The sequence below is a fragment of the Fukomys damarensis genome, unplaced genomic scaffold, assembly GCF_012274545.1.
Source record: "Fukomys damarensis isolate Sample0158 unplaced genomic scaffold, DMR_v1.0_HiC HiC_scaffold_23, whole genome shotgun sequence".
In the NCBI taxonomy this organism is placed as follows: domain Eukaryota; kingdom Metazoa; phylum Chordata; class Mammalia; order Rodentia; family Bathyergidae; genus Fukomys; species Fukomys damarensis.
In genome coordinates this window covers 56,511,384-56,526,894 of record NW_022900935.1, presented here as the reverse complement: position 1 = coordinate 56,526,894, position 15,511 = coordinate 56,511,384, and the positions used below count along the sequence as shown (strand labels likewise).

The 15,511-nt window shown below is 44.3% G+C and overlaps 1 long non-coding RNA gene across 1 annotated transcript in view; it reads left to right on the top strand.

Moving 5' to 3' along the window:
* Positions 1–14,755, top strand: part of LOC104873755 — a 62,878-nt gene extending 48,123 nt beyond the window's left edge. The window contains exon 9 of the long non-coding RNA XR_004518565.1: positions 11,518–14,755. This is a non-coding gene — a long non-coding RNA (uncharacterized LOC104873755). The remainder of the gene's footprint in view (positions 1–11,517) is intronic.
* Positions 14,756–15,511: the final 756 nt, after the last annotated feature.

The window sequence follows — 15,511 nt, the reverse complement described above, 5'->3', positions numbered from 1 at the left end:
TTTTCATTTTCTCATTTTTTTCTTTTCCCTTATTTCCTATCCCCCACCCTTCCCACTTCCCCTACACCTTTAGCTCTTTTCTTCCTATTTCACCTTGTCAGTTATACCATTAGGATCTTATTTACGATTATAGTTTTTCACACCAGAGAAACTATTCAGTATTTACACATGTGTGACTTATTTATTTCACTTAAGAGTATGGCATCCAACCTGAGAGTGAGGGAGAATAACAGAAAGCTTCATGAAGGTGGTTAACAGATGAAATGCAGGTGGTCTTTCACTATGTGGACATCAGGGAAAGGCGTGTCAGATGGAGCGAGGGATATAAGCAAGAAGAGACCCGAGAGATCTGGGGATGAAGAGGAGGAGAGGGGAGGAGGAAAGAGAGGGAGAAGGAGGTCAAATGTGGGTAGAGGAGGGAAAGAAAGAATCAGGCTTAAAATGTGAAAGAAGTTTAGGGTATGGAAGAACTGAAGCTGATGTTCTTGGCCACTAACAAGCTATGTCAGCATTTGTCCCAGGAAGGTCACACTTAACATACCTAGAGTCCCAGAGGCAGAGCTGACCGGTAAAACCGCATCAGCTGGTCTCACAGAGGACTTCCTTATACACCCAATCCAATGAAGGGATTTGGGTCAAGACAACTGGAGGTGACTGTGATTTGTCGTTTGTGCATGCACGTGATATGGGGCTAGCCTTCCCATGTCCTGGCTGGCTCCACCTCCCCTTGTGGACGTCGTCCTGTCTCCACAGCTTCTGAGAGAGTCCAGTGCTTTCACTAACGTGAAAGAGTTTGGACATGAACTTGAATGGCGGTTGAGCTGATTTTCCAGCTGACAGGAGGTGGTTAATTATATGCTGTCTATAAGAGAAATCTGTCGGGCCAAGTTAATAGTGGCTTGAAATTTATGGCTTGAGACCACTGGGGGTTGATAAGGAACTCAGGGCTCTGGAAACTCAGGGTAATGATCCCTTAGGTGGAAAACAAATTCCAGTGGGACCATCTCAGAACCCTATAAAGAGAAATGATAAAAAATAGATGTGGGACGAGTCTGGCACCTCTGATTGTTTTGTCCCCCCCCATATCATCTGATGGTTTAAAAGCATCCACAGCTGGCTGAGAGTAGGACCAAGAGCTGGGGTTATGGGATGGTCTGTTTGAAGGCTGTAGGGGTGGGGGCTCCGCATTTTTGTCAGGAATCGCCTTTTCCCTGGTTCAGTTTTTTTATGCCAACAACCGAACTGTAAGAGAAACAGTTCATGATGAGTGGATGAATGGGCAGATTTCGTCGTTGTTTTCTCGCTGGATTCCTGCATCACAGAGCAGTATTGACAGTCGCAAAGGGCACAGACTCATTTCGTTGCTGGGGGAGAATGCACAGAGCTTCTCCAGAGTCGTTCTCTTGAAGGACGGACACCTTCTAGAATGTATCCGCCATAGCAGTGTCATCTGCAGCCCTCTTCCCACGGCCCTGTAGGCACAAGGGAGCTTGTGGTCCCTGGTGCACCACTGGCTTCTTGTTTCTCTGGCTGTAGTTTAACTCTCAGGTCTGCCGTGTCCTGGCATTGCTCCTTTCTCACTTGTACGCCCAGAAAGAAGGTCTAAAAATCTTTACTGCTCCAGGGTCATGGTGAAGATCGAACGAGTCACAATGCTAAACAGGTAGAAAAAGTCCAGTAAAGGGAAGTGGCCTCAATTCTCTGTTTTGCATCCACAGGGAACGCACGCAGTAGTAAACGCAGCCTGCTCAGCACACACAGACACAAGCTGCTTTCATCAAGCTGAGTGTCCTTCCTTTTTCCCCCTCCACCCAAATGCATCTCCAAACACAGGGAGCACCGTTGACGGAAGGACTCAACACCAAGCTTGTACCAAAGCCTTGCCTCTCCCAGGCTGCTCTTGGCCAGTGGCTGAAAGCAACAAGGAAGCCATGGTAAGGCATTTACTCTTGGGAAGCCCATTTCAGCTCAAGTGTCACCCAGTCTCGGAGGATTTTACCGTCTCCCGCTCATGGTCAGGCCGACATACATTGTGGTTCGATGGCTTCACGAGTTTTTCTAGTTTCCTCCCTGTTTTCCCTTACACAGATATTTCCTCTACTAAAATCCTTGTTCATTTAATCCCATCTCAGCGTTGGCTTCTTAGAAGATCCAGACCAACCCATGTTGAGCTTCGGTTTCATTTCTTTTTTATTTGCTTGTTTGACTTCTTATTTTCTATCTACAACCTCCAGGGTGCGAACTGGGAAGGTCCTTGCTGGTTTCTCCCTCTAAGGAAAGAAGAAAATTCCGTGATTCTCTGCATGGGGGAGCTGAAAGATATTCTACCTCTTTCAGAGCGTGTCAGTGGGACAGCTACAGGAGAGGCAGTGAGATTTGGAAACTTCCAGGGGAATGAATACCTTTTACCTCTTTGATGAGAGAACCAGATAAGACATTGTTTAGAAATTCTTGAACTCAGACTTTGGCACCAAGACAAAGTGAGCTACTTAAATTCTGCTGTGGCCACTTCCAAGTTCAGGCATAAGGCAGCTGGCTGTTCAGATATACCATGGAGATCACCACACCCACACCAGTCTCCTAGGATGGCTGGGGAGATGAAAATAAAATTCATCTGTCAGGTGGTTTTGTAGCCTGCACTCTGCCGGCACTCGCATGTAGTAGGTCTTGACCCTGTCATTTTTAATGTTCTTTCTCATTGATTTGCATAAACATCTGTATTTTTCCGATATAAGTCAGAATTTTGAAATATACAGGTTAAGCTTTTAAAAAATGTAAGTACTCATTTTAAACTACAAAACCTACTGAACTAGATATGTATACAAGATCTCTTCTCTCTCTCTCTCTCTCTCTCTCTCTCTCTCCCTCCCTCCCTCTCGGTAACACTGGGAATTGAATCCAGGACCTTTGCACTGACCCACATCTGCAACATTTTTTGTGACAGGGTTCTTGATAAGTTGCTAAGTTGTCTGTGTTGGTCTTGAACTTGCCATCACCTTGCCTTGGGCACCTAGAGCACTGAACAAGGATTCTTAAAGGCAGGATGGCTCATTTATTCTTTTTGGTTTTTTTGTGAAAGGGTCTCACTATGTAGTTGAGGCTGACCTGGAACTGGCTATGTCGCCCAGGCTGGTCTTGAACTCACAGCGATCCTCCTGCCTCAGTCTCCCGAGTGCTGGGATTACAGGTGTGCACCACCACGCCCGGCTCAGCTTATTTATTCTTATTGTCGTTTTTCATATATGTATGAATATCTACTTATTTGTATGGTTACAAATACACTTCTAGCAATATGTATTGTTTGACAGGGAGCTTATAGATCATGCCTTTAAGAAGACTGCAGTTCAGAAAAGCAGAACAATGTACACACAGTGGCTGTAATATGGGTTGAATGTGTAATTTCATCGACTCTAAGATGCACGTTTTGTCTTCCGGTCCACAGTGTTGTAGATGTGCTCAATTCCACAGGCTCTGGCAGTTGGGGAGGAGAGATTCTTTTACCCCGGACACAAGAGTGCGAAAGGGGCGGAGGCTCAGGGAAGGCTTACGCTGTGGCACCGGCAGAGTTGTACGGAAGGCAGAGGGCACAGAGCATCTTAAGGGAGAACATAGCGGAAGAAGATCTAGAGATAGGTAAGAGGGGGCTGGGTCTTGAGGACTGTGGGCGCCTTGGGCAGTGAAGGAGTGGTGGAGAGACATCAGCAAGGTGGGGTGGGAGGAAGGGAAAGTACAAGAGTTTCTGGCTTTTTTTTTAAATGCAAATGAGCTACCGCTAATGAAGCTATTGGGGCGAGAGGGTGGAGAAACCGCAGTGAAGAATGCGGGCTGCTCTTGGGGATTTGATTTGATAGCAGCAGGTGAGGTGATTTCGAGGCAGAGAATGAGGTGACCTGGAGATCTGGACAACTGCGATGACACCACGGTGCGGAAGAATGCACGGAAAGGGAAGCCCATATCTGGGCCCTGTGCAAGGCACCGGGCATTGCCTCATGTGCCTTTTAAATGACCTTTGACGTCACTGGAAAGTTCAGTGCACGGCCTTTGTCTTCCTTCCCCGCCTTCATTTACTCCCTTCAGCCCCACTTCAAGCTTGGATAAACCTCGATCACCTCCGGATGCCCAGAACTGGGAGGGGAGGGGTGAGTGGTGCCTTAAGTGCTTTGTCTGCGGGCCCTCCCTTTCCGGCACTGCCCCAAGTCCCACCCCCCCACTCCTGTCTGGAGGTGGCTTTAGTTCTGCAGATTTTAGGGGGATGAGACCCAAGATCCAAACCCTACTTGCAGCAGCTGTTAAGAATGCTCACTGGTGGTGGTGGTGGGGAGAAAAACACAGGCATGGCCTCACTTTGGCTTTCAAACTGTTGCATTTCAAAAGCTTTGAAAATTGGCTCTTGTTTACATCTGAAGCTGGCCTACCCAGACTTAAGGTTTCTGTGATTTGGGAAGTGGGTACTGGCAAGGGGACCAGGGAGCTCTTGGACAAAGGTGGAGACAGTGTATCCAAAACTGCATTCTCTCTTTCTCTGAGGAGTTTGCTATCCTACTTTCTCCCTTTTCCTCTGTCTCTCCCTTCTTCCTCCATCCCTCTTTCCTTCTGCTCTTCTTCTTTTTGGGTATTTATTGAGGATTTACTTCTGCTCAGCATTCAAGCATGAGTGAGACTCTGCTAATTGCTAAGCGCTGCAGATGATGCCTTAAAAACAAAGAGAGGAAAACACAGCCCCGATGGTCTAGTTCTAGAACATTAAGCACTGTTGTTATAAAGGAGCTAAGCCCATATAAAATAATTGGAAAATTATGACAAAGTAAAATGCAAGTAAACATGTAGGCATTAGTTATCTAAGTAGCAGAAGAAAAAACTAGCTCAGGAGTGACTCACTTAAGCTCTTTGGGGGAGTTGGCGCAAATCTTCAACATTCTAAATAAGAAGAGATAGTAAAAATATTTCTTAGACCAAGAATGGTATGAACAGAGACCCAAAGCAATGATTCTTGACCTTCTACCTCCACTCCCGGGGACATCTGGTAGTACCTAGAGTTGATTTGGATGTACAAGTGGGGAGGGTTGTTGCAAGCCCAGGATATTGCCGAACACCTCATAATACACAGGACAGGACCCTGTAAATAAACGCCATCTGTCAGAGGCTGGGAAACCCTGCTTTGCAAGGTGCTTGATCCAACAACGTGAAGGGGATGTGGGGCAAGTATCCAGATAACTGGAGATGGATCCATAGAAAAGAGGAGTGGCTAAAAAAGAGTTTAAAGCTTTGCTCAGATCAGAGTGGCCTTCCAATGCAATGCTATAGGTTATTATTATTATTATTATTATTATTATTATTATTATTATTATTATTATTATTATTTTGTATCGGGGATCAAACTCGGGACCCTGCGCTTATGAGGTGCAGTGGTAGAACCACTGAGCGAAATCCCCGGCCCTGTAGGTTCTTGAACAATCCAGAAGCAGAAGAGAATTAGTGTTCCAGAAAATGTTGATGCCAGCAGAAGCCAGGAGGCCACAGTAATAACTCAGCCTGCGCTGCCTCAGCCCTTCCCAGGTGGGTGGCTCTGAAGAGATGAACTGCAAAAACAAACAAACGAACAAACAGACAAACAAAAAACAATGGGCAGGATGAGAGGACTTACTCCTGCCACCCTAGGAAGGAAAGACAGCCAAGAAGTCCAGTTTTGGTAGCGTCACATGACGGAGTCCTCAAAGACCTACCTGTGCCCTTGGGGTTTTAGGAACCGGCCTGGCTTGCTGTTGCAGTGTTTTTCTTTGCAGGAACAACCCTGTTTGGCTTCATTTTGAGGAGAAATGTGCTCTTCTGGTCACATTCTCCTTTTAGGGTTTGGGATTTGAAATAACTTACACTGTGGGCCTAAGATACAGGTTCTGGTTTTTGTTTGTTTGTTTGTAAGTAAGGGAAAGTTTAAGTAAGCAGGAGAACAAGAAGTAAAGTTTTGCTCCTGTACCCCTTGCTTTCCCTTTGAGGGTATCTGAGGATATCACCCCTTGCCACAAGGCTCTTTCTTTGCCCGGCTCCCTGCAGTGCTGACTGGGGAGTGGGGTGATGCTCACTTCTAGTTGCTGTTCTTCATTGTCTCCACAGAGGTTTGCAGTGTGTGTGCGTGTGTGTGCTTTGCTTCTGGGAACAGGGAACAGGGCAAGGGAAGAACAGATGGGCCCCCTGAGCTTCTCCTTGGCCTGCAGAATGAGAGGCGGAGAAAATCGTAATAAAAAACGGAAACAGCTGTGTCAGGGACCACAGCAGCTTGTGGGGTGGGCCTGAGCCTGAGGGGGTTGCAGGCTGTCACGATTCTGCTCCTGGGCTGGGTAGGTTTCACCAAAAGCGGTGTCCTGTGTGTAAATGCTACCCGCTCGGCACATCACGGGCCGCCTTCCTCACCTCTTCCCTCCCCACGTCTGACTGGATAACGGAGCTGGAGTAATCCTTTAATACACCGGAGAAGAAGACTGACAGATGGATCCTGCAATGCTGCTGGCGTTTGTCTGTGCAGTGGGGGCTGTTCTTTCTTCTGCCACATGCAAATCCCCCCCAACTTTCTTTAAACTTGATTTTGTTGTTGTTGTTGATATTGTTGTTGTTGTTGAGTTCTTGGCACGTAGGCCAATAGCAGGTTTAATGCACCATTTGTCGATGACAGACAGGGATGACACGCTGAACAAGCAGAAAAGATGTTTAGTCATAATCACTAGCTCCCAGTTAAAAGCCATTGGTCTTTCTCCAGAGCCGGATGACTCTGGGAAACCCATGGGGGAAAAACACAACAACTTGTTGGAAGAGTGTAGACATCCTAATGGTATAGACAGTTTCTGGGGAAGCGAGGAGTTGGCTGTTCCTTATCTATGTCTCACCATCAGTAATGAATGGTAATTATCATCAATTCAATCAATAAGACAGTGATAAAATGTATCTTAGTTATGTAGAGCAATTCAAATGCTAATCAAATAGCAGATAGATCTACAGATTAAGATGTTGATATTTTTAGGCAATCCTATTCATTAGCAAACCTTTGTTTTTTGTTTGGTATTTAAAGGCAATACATGTTTAGATATACCAAGGGTCTACCTGACTGTATGCTCTTTCATTGATTTACTCTCTTGACTATATTTAATCCAGAAATACAAGCCTCCGTAGTTTATTAACATCACTTGTTTGATGATAGGCTCTTCCTACAAAGGGCAGAGCCTCTCTGTCTGGTTTACCTTTCTACCATCAGCTTCTGGCATTGAGTGGGTCAGGTGGTAAAGGGACAAGAAACATTTATTGTTACAGTGATTGTGAAATCTTGAGCAATATGGCTGAATGAACTTGATCAAGACAGCACTTCGGGCACTAGTTGGTGTTGAGGACCATTTTGATTGAGAGCTCTGGGGTCTGGCTTCTGCTGGACAGCTGAGTTTCATTTCACCCCATATCCACTGATTGGCTCCTGCTCCCAGCTTATTTCTGATAACACTGTCTCTCAAGTCGGTTTTCCTGCCATCTTAATTTGCAGTCCTGCGTGTGGTTGAGGCTTGATTCTGAGAGTCAACTACTCCAGCTGTGATTGGATTGAAATTATCAGATAACATGGACACCGAAGGCAAAAGAGTGTTGGTGGGAATAGAGGATCGAGGGGCAGGGGCATTGGGACACTTAGAAATGCCGTATCATTTTTTTGAATACCAGAAAACAGCTGCAGGTGGAAAACAGAATGGATTTCAAGAATTCTTCATGGAGGCAGGGGTTCAGACAGGGGCCAGATGGGTGGTGAAATAGGCTGAGAGGTCAGATGTGAGCTCATGTTCAGTGAAAGTTTCAAAAATTTCAGGGACTTTCAAAATTGGCTGGGGTGAGGGGCTGTCCTGTGGGGAGAGGAGGAGTCATATGTATGATCATTCTGAAACCCAGGAGCCCAAGAATGAGAGATGGACACCAGACACCTTCCTCTTTCTCTGCTCTGAGAAACCCTGCAAGAGAGGATGTCTCTTCTTTTCTGAACATACAGAGATGGAGGACATTCAGAATAACAGCAATTTTTTTCTTAGATTTCTAGGCCCTTTCATCTTTAAAATGCAGAAGTCACGCAAATGTCTTCTTTCTACCAGATCCTTTATCTGCATAGCTGTGAGTCAGCTTCCCATAGGTCCAGGGACTTTAGATCAGTTTGTACAAGCATTGTTGAAAATCTCAGATGTTTACTTGAGTTTAAAATTTCCCTTCCTGATCCCTTGACTTCCTCCACCTCCCAAGCTGCCTGCAATTGGGCCTGAGAGACACATTAGACACTCCTGTATTCCCAGCTCAATTTGTCTCCAGCTGGACCCGGAGGGCCAGCACAATCTGCTCCCTCACAGAGCTTGGCACGTTCCTACATGGGTCTAGCTAGATTCATACAGTGCCGAGGCAGCTGCACAAATGAAAAGTCATAAGAAAAATGAATATCTGAGCTCTTTCTTTCCAAAGAAAGGAAATAAACATCTGGGTTCCATAAGAGTGTAGGGGAGTCATCAGATCTGATGTCCCTTGAATTCTGCAGTGCAAAACAATGTGCAAGGGCACTACCTGGAGAACAGAGGAGGAGAGGAGTTGTAAATGCAAAGAGAAAGAATTAGATACTATTTCACCTCCACAGAACCAGAGATCAGAAATTTAGAAATCTGACAACAAATGTTAGTATTGGTCTAGAGGAACTGGAACTCTCCTTTCTCACCTGTGGGAGTGTAAAATGACTTAGACACTTTGGAAAATAGTGCGGCAGTTTCCTGTAAGGTTGGCCATTGCTCTGTCCTGTGACTCAGCGATATACTGATTCAAGAAAGATTTTATACTGGCTTTATTCATAATAATCCCAAACTAGAAGCAATGCAAATATTCATTCATAGGAAAATAGATAAACACATTCTCACACAATCATTCAACAGAATACTGTTCAGGAAAACAATGAGCTAATGATACATCAATGGCATAAATGAGTCCCCAAAATTATATTGAGTGAAAGTATCCAGATATAAATGGGCACCTATTGTACAATTCAAGCAACATGAAGTTCGAGAATGGGCTCAAGTCTCTGGTAAAACACTTCAGCCCAGAGACTGCCTGTGGAAGATGGGGATTGGGAGAGGGATTAGCAGACTTTCTGGGGTGATGAGGATGCTCTCTAATCTGATCAGGGAGGTGGTTGCTCAAATGTCCACGTGTGTCAAAAATCATTGAGTTATACACTTAAGATCTATGCATTTCACTGGATATAATGTTTATCTTTTGTTCTTGTTGTTGGTTTTTTTTCCCCTCCACAATAAAATAAGGGAGGAGGGTATCTGAGAGGAGAAGAGAAATCCATACAGGATGCTCTTTGGAGAGTTGTGGTCATGCAATGGGTATTCCTCTTCACTACGAGGGCAAGGTAGTTTTACCTGCTAACTCTGAAGGGAGCAAATGAGGCTTTAAGAGAGGTTGTTTGCAAAGTTTGGAAATGAGCTTTTCCAGTGGGGATGCACAGAGAGCCGGTGCCTGATTTGAGTCCCAGTACCAGGGATGATATGACGAGTGGCACTTTCTCGTGGGAAACATTGTGTTTCCGTTGACCAAACATGGGTCCCCTGGGACACTCAGTAAGCCTGGCATCACTTTGAGTCCTATGTAGAAGAACAGGTTGAAGGGACAAGGGGACCTCAGCAAGAATAGGCTGGATATGTTCCACAGTGAAGAAGAAGAAGCTGGAGACGACCTGTCTGAACAGTGGTGTGTCTTCCCCAAGTCAAGACAGCTACACAAATGAAGAGTACAGGTGCGTACGCAGGAGAAACAGAATCACGTCTGATCAGAGGCCTTGCACACCGAGAGTACCGGCTTGGACTGTCTACTTGGACCTGAAAGTTGGCTTCTTCTAGGCATATGGCCCTGTGCTTCTTCTCCCTTGCTTGGCCCTTCGCCCCTTGACTCTGCTGGGCAGATAGGAAACCACAGCTAGCTGCTGGGGAAGGAGACAAACAGCCCAGAAAGGCTGGGTCACTGTCCTTCTGCATGGCATATTTTCATCCTGAAGCAAACATGAGCTGAAGAGGAGAGAGAAGTCAATATGAAGCCCCTTTAGACAGTTGTTGGGAGGGGTGTTTCCATTGAAATAAGGCTGACAAATAACTACAGAAGTAAAAGACATTTTATTTTCTGAGAATGTGTCCCTTGCCCGCAGCTACTGCTCTAGTGAACTTTCGGGGCCAAGGGAAGATTCCAGCTCCAGAGTAGGGTCTAACAAAGCAATGAAGGGAAGAAAGTTAACAATCCACACAGGTTACATATGTATCTAACTGCCGGCTAAGCGTCTCCAACTAACTTCCTGGCTTCCGTAATTTGTTAAATGGCCCACTTCTCACCTTGTCATCGAGGATAGAACACAGACTTGTCTTTGATGCCACCTTCTCTGTCTTCGTCCCACCATTTCTCAACTCCTGCCACTTCCAAACTCTTACTCCTCTCAAAGTTGTCCTTTTCTTTCATTTGCTTTTAATTTCTACTACCATGGTCTTATTTCGGGCTTTTATTTCTTCTGCAATGGACTAAAGATTTTTCTGTAAAGTGGTCTCCTTGTGCCAGGATTTGATAGCAAATTCAAGAGTCTGAACTGGTTCAGGGGAACAATGTCCTCTTTTTAAAAAATACAACTGCTCTTCTCATCACGTGGTGAAAATTCTTCTAAAGTTCATTTTGATTCTTCTTTTGTTTTGTCTCTCAATTGGTTCTCTGCTATTTACTTACCCATCTCCTATCCTTGTCATGTTGCCTCAAAGCACGATCCTGTTGCAGTTTTCTGTCTGTACTGAAAGTGTCTTTACTGAGGTGAAAATGTCCAAAGCCTTAGTTGAAAGAGAAAAACACACACCAAAGATCCTATGAGGAAGTGCTGGTGTCCCAAAGATACAGCAATGCATTAACTACCAGTCAACTTGGAATGCTCGCTCAGCTGAACCAAATCAGAGTGGTTTTGGGTGTGGAAGACCCACCTGAGGATTGTCACCCATGGCACAAAAAGGAGAACCAGAGAGGAAAGTTCATGTGCTGTGGATTTTCCTGAAGAAGCTTGTGGTCTTCCTGATATGAACTTGGCTCATTGTTGGAGGAGCTCCAGTCCTCACTGTTGGAGGGAATGACTACTGTTTTCTTCAGGGGCGCTCCAGTCTTTGCCTTGAGCCTCGCTTCCTGGCTCCAGGGTAGATCCCTCATCCCGGTGGCACAGACCTTTCACTCAGCAGGTGCAGACTTTCTAGCTTCCACCACTGACGTATGGACCCCCTCCCCGGGGCTTATCCTCAACACAGACTTGCATGAGACATTGCCCTGGGCTCTAAGCCTCTGGCTCGACTTGTGGGGGGCATTGCTATGGGATCCAGGCCCTCATCTGGATTCTTCTGGTCTCTAGTGTGTGGACAGATCTCTTGTGCTCCTCTGCATTTGACTTTTTTGGGTGACTATTGTGAAATAATCCTATAAATTATGTCTCCTATATTAAAGCTATTCCCTCGCACACCCTGGCTGAAACGGACAGTAACCAGAGCGATGGCAGTCTGAATCACTCCATCTTCCATGCTCAGGTAAAGTCCCTTGGAACAGGTGACATTTGAGCTAAGATCTGAAATATGGAAAGGAGATGACAGGGGACATTGTGATTAAAAAAGAAAAAAAGCCCACAGACCACTTCGGTTAAGGAAGTAGTAAGTGCCAAGGCCCGGATGTAGCAAAGACCTTGAGATTTGTGAATGAGGATAAAGGTACAGGGTGGGGGTATGAATTAGGGGGAGAAGTTGAGGTCATAGAAGTAGGCAAAGGCTGGATTGTATAGCAATAAGGGGCAGGAAACTATTTTTGTAGAGAGCCAGCTAGAAAAAACATTTTAGGGTCTGGAGGCCCCTGTGTGTGTTCCATATCCTCATTTCTGCCAGCACAGTGGGGAGGTACACAGACAATATGGCTGCAAGGACAGTGGAGGCCCAGATTCAGTGTATAGGTAGTAGCTGGCTAAGCTTTGGAGTAGGGTAATTGAATTATATAGTAAAGAACTTTGCATTTTATTCTAAGTGAAAAGTTGGGAGATTTTGAACAGGCAGCATCTTAGGGTCCCATGTTGCTTGAGGAAGGTGTCTTGTAACAGAATTTATAATGTAAATGTTTTATTTCTCCACTGTCTCCTTTCCTTATTATGAACTCTGTTTCAAGGTACCTTTTGAAACCTGAAGGATAAGTCTTCGGTGGTTGCTTGTGCTGTTTTCTAGTTATGTAACCTTAGGGAAATTGCTTTATATATCTCCGAGCCTCAGTTTCTGTCTTCATAAAACTGCAGTAACACCTTTCTGAAGAGTTACTAAATGGATTAAATGAGATCATGTATATAAAACATCTGTCATGCTACTTGGCAGAGTAAGGGCCCAATGATGTAAACTGCTTTTCTTTTCTTTTTTCTTTCCATTCAGCCTATATTTTTCATACTGCAGTTAAAGCAGAGGTAAATGTGAAACTTAATAATCAGGTTCAAAACATCAGTCTCTGAAGCACAGACTGAGAAACTGCTCAGCATCACTAGGTGATTTGGACAATGCAATTTTAATTTGTATGAACAGAAGCACAATTTCTGATTATAATAATGGTAAATACACTAGTATTTCTGTGTTATTCAAACCATATTCACAGTAATAATTCTGGGTATTCAAACCATATTCAGAGTCCCAGGAATAATTCTGGGCATACTAAGTATAGTATATTCAAAGAAGAATAACACGATATGAAGGGAGTTGGGAAACATCACATATAAAGTGTACTGGAAATGTTTAGCTTGGGAGGAAAACACTAAAAAACTTGAAAAGAGTACCAATAATTGAAGGGCTATCTTTCATTTGGATAGAAAGATATTCACACCCTACTGGAATAGACATTTGCACTTTTGGACTTTTGGGTAGAAGATACAGAGATAAGATTTTTCCACTACAGTTAAAAATCTCCATGATAGCGGAAGTGACCTCCCAGTCAATGCAGGCTTTTCAGAAAAGATGGTCAAGTGTTCAACAGCTGAGAGATCATCCAAAGTATTTCTACAGTGACAACACCCACAGATCGAAAGCCTTCTCATTGCACCTTCCTAATCTCTGGTTCCAATAAACATGCAGGCTACGTTAAACAATCCTCAGGAGATCCAGGAGACCTTCTGGGGTACCAGGTATGGAATCCTTCTTTGGGAGTCTCTGGTAAAATGAGGAAGGTGAGATGTGTAGACTCATGCAGGGTCATGAGTTAGATGTAAATTGGAATGCAGTAAATTTCATGTCACTGAAAAGTAGAGGAAGATTACAAGAGAAAAAAAAGGCGGTCAGGAAGTTCTCACTAAACCATTCTGAAACTGGTGACCAACTCCCCTATTCCTGTGTAGCCTCCCGGAGGACCCTATCAATTGCATTTTTTTGTAGGATGAGATAAGAAAATGCAAATGAGGAAATGTAAGCTCCAGCGCAGTCTTTCTTGTTTATTGCTTTATTCTGATTCGCAAAAGCAGGTCAACAAATGTTTAGGGAGGGCAGGGGATTTAACTCAGTGGTGCCGCCACCTGCCTCACAAGTGCAAGGACCTGAGTTTGATCCCTGTACCCTCCCCTAAAAAATGTTTATGGAAAAAACGAGGAAGTAGAAAGAACGAGAGCAGAAATATCTTCAAGTGCAATATGGTAGCAGAGAAGAATGGGAATTAGATTAAGTTCAATATAAAATCCTGAAAATTTAAGAAATTTGTCTCACAGTGGTGTACCGATAATAAACACATCACCCCAAATTTAGTCTTGTTGTTTCAAACGAGTGCACATTTGAGATTGGCTGACTATGTTGGATTTGATCTGAAAAAGGGTTATCCTCCAGAACCCAGAGCAAACTAGTTCTAATCTGTGAAGGATGGAGAAGGAATTATCCCTCTTAGGGCACAGCAGATGTTTTGGCTGCAAGAGTCCATGGGTTGCCCAACGAAAATGCACAAGAGAGGTGGTATAAGAAAGGATAAGAAGAAATGAATACGAAAGGTGAAGTAAATAAGTTTTGGGTGGGGGAATCATAACACTTCCTTCATGCCTTACCTAATCTGACTCTAATTTTGCCCACAAGATAGCATTACCAGTGGAATAAAAATCATTTGCGTCCCAGAGTGATAAGGAACTTGGGCAAGGATTCATGGTAGAATGTTACTATAGAAAGTCCCAACGATGGATTCTCTGGCCATGCCATCAGGTGGTGGGCATGCTACGAAGGAGGTATTAATTAAGCACCTACCCTGTGCTAGCCACTGTTGAGAACTGATTGATATGTGTCTTGTTTGCAGGCTTCCCTGCCATGGTTTGACTGCCCTACAGCTATGGTCACGGGCGGACCCAGCTTTTGTGAAGGCTGAAGCTTCTCCTACTTTTTAAAACAAAAATTATTTTGCGGGGGCTCTTTAAGAAAAAGAACATAATTTTGAAACAATGAGATTAAATATAAACCCCCAAGCTTGTCCTTTAGGAGTGTTGAAGTTCAGCCTCTATGTTTGCTTCTTAGTAAATCCGTTTCTGACTGTGGTGATGGGTCACCCAGGAATATAAAATGTGTCATAGTGGTACCTTCGAGGTGTTCATTTTGGAAATCAGGGGATGAGAAAGGATAGGACAGGGTTAAAGTGGGAATATTAAGCACACAGCTCACAGTAGCCCATGTGTTTTCACCATAGGCCAAAAGACTGATTTCAAATGAGTTTGTTTTTATTCCTTCTTGTTTTTTTTTTAACTCCCTTTTTGTTAAAATAGTTAAAAAAGAAATGTCTTGAGTACAAATAAACAAATACCTTTGGGTCTAAGTACAAGCTTTTTCTGTTCTGGAGGACTCTTTGCTAGGTTTCCTCCAATCAGTGTGTTTTCGTTGCCAGGGTGATAAGCTCTATGTTTCTGGATTTAGAATAAAAATTCCTCTAAACTATTTTTTTTTAATCTGGTGATATGGGGCTTTGGGCTAGTTCTGGTGGATGAGGGTGAGTGAGACTCTGAGGAATTCTTTCTCTGGACTCCCGGGTCTTCTGTATCCAAGCCTCTCTGGGACTTTGCAGAGAACCCTTTGTCCTGGGTGTCAACTCTGCAAAATTCGAAAGCAAGAGGACTGTTGCACAGACCAGAAGAGGCGGGTGCAGTTAATTCCCTGACTATTTCTGGGTGAAAAACTGCTCTATTAACCACTATGTTACAAGTAGGAGTAATGAGAAACAGTCTCAGGGAAGAGGGCAACTGAGTCACAGGGAGAAGCAACTTGCCTTAGGCTACCTAGCAAGCTGAGGTCCAAATGGAACATTCTGGCTCTAAGAAGGCCTGCCCCGGGGTCTCCTGCTCAGGAAAGAGAAAAGTCTAGCAAACAGGACAGTTTTGATCTGGAAGGGGTTGTTCACAGCTGGGACAGTGAGTAATAATTTTATCAGACAAAGAGATTAGGATAAATAAGGTGGGCAAGAATTA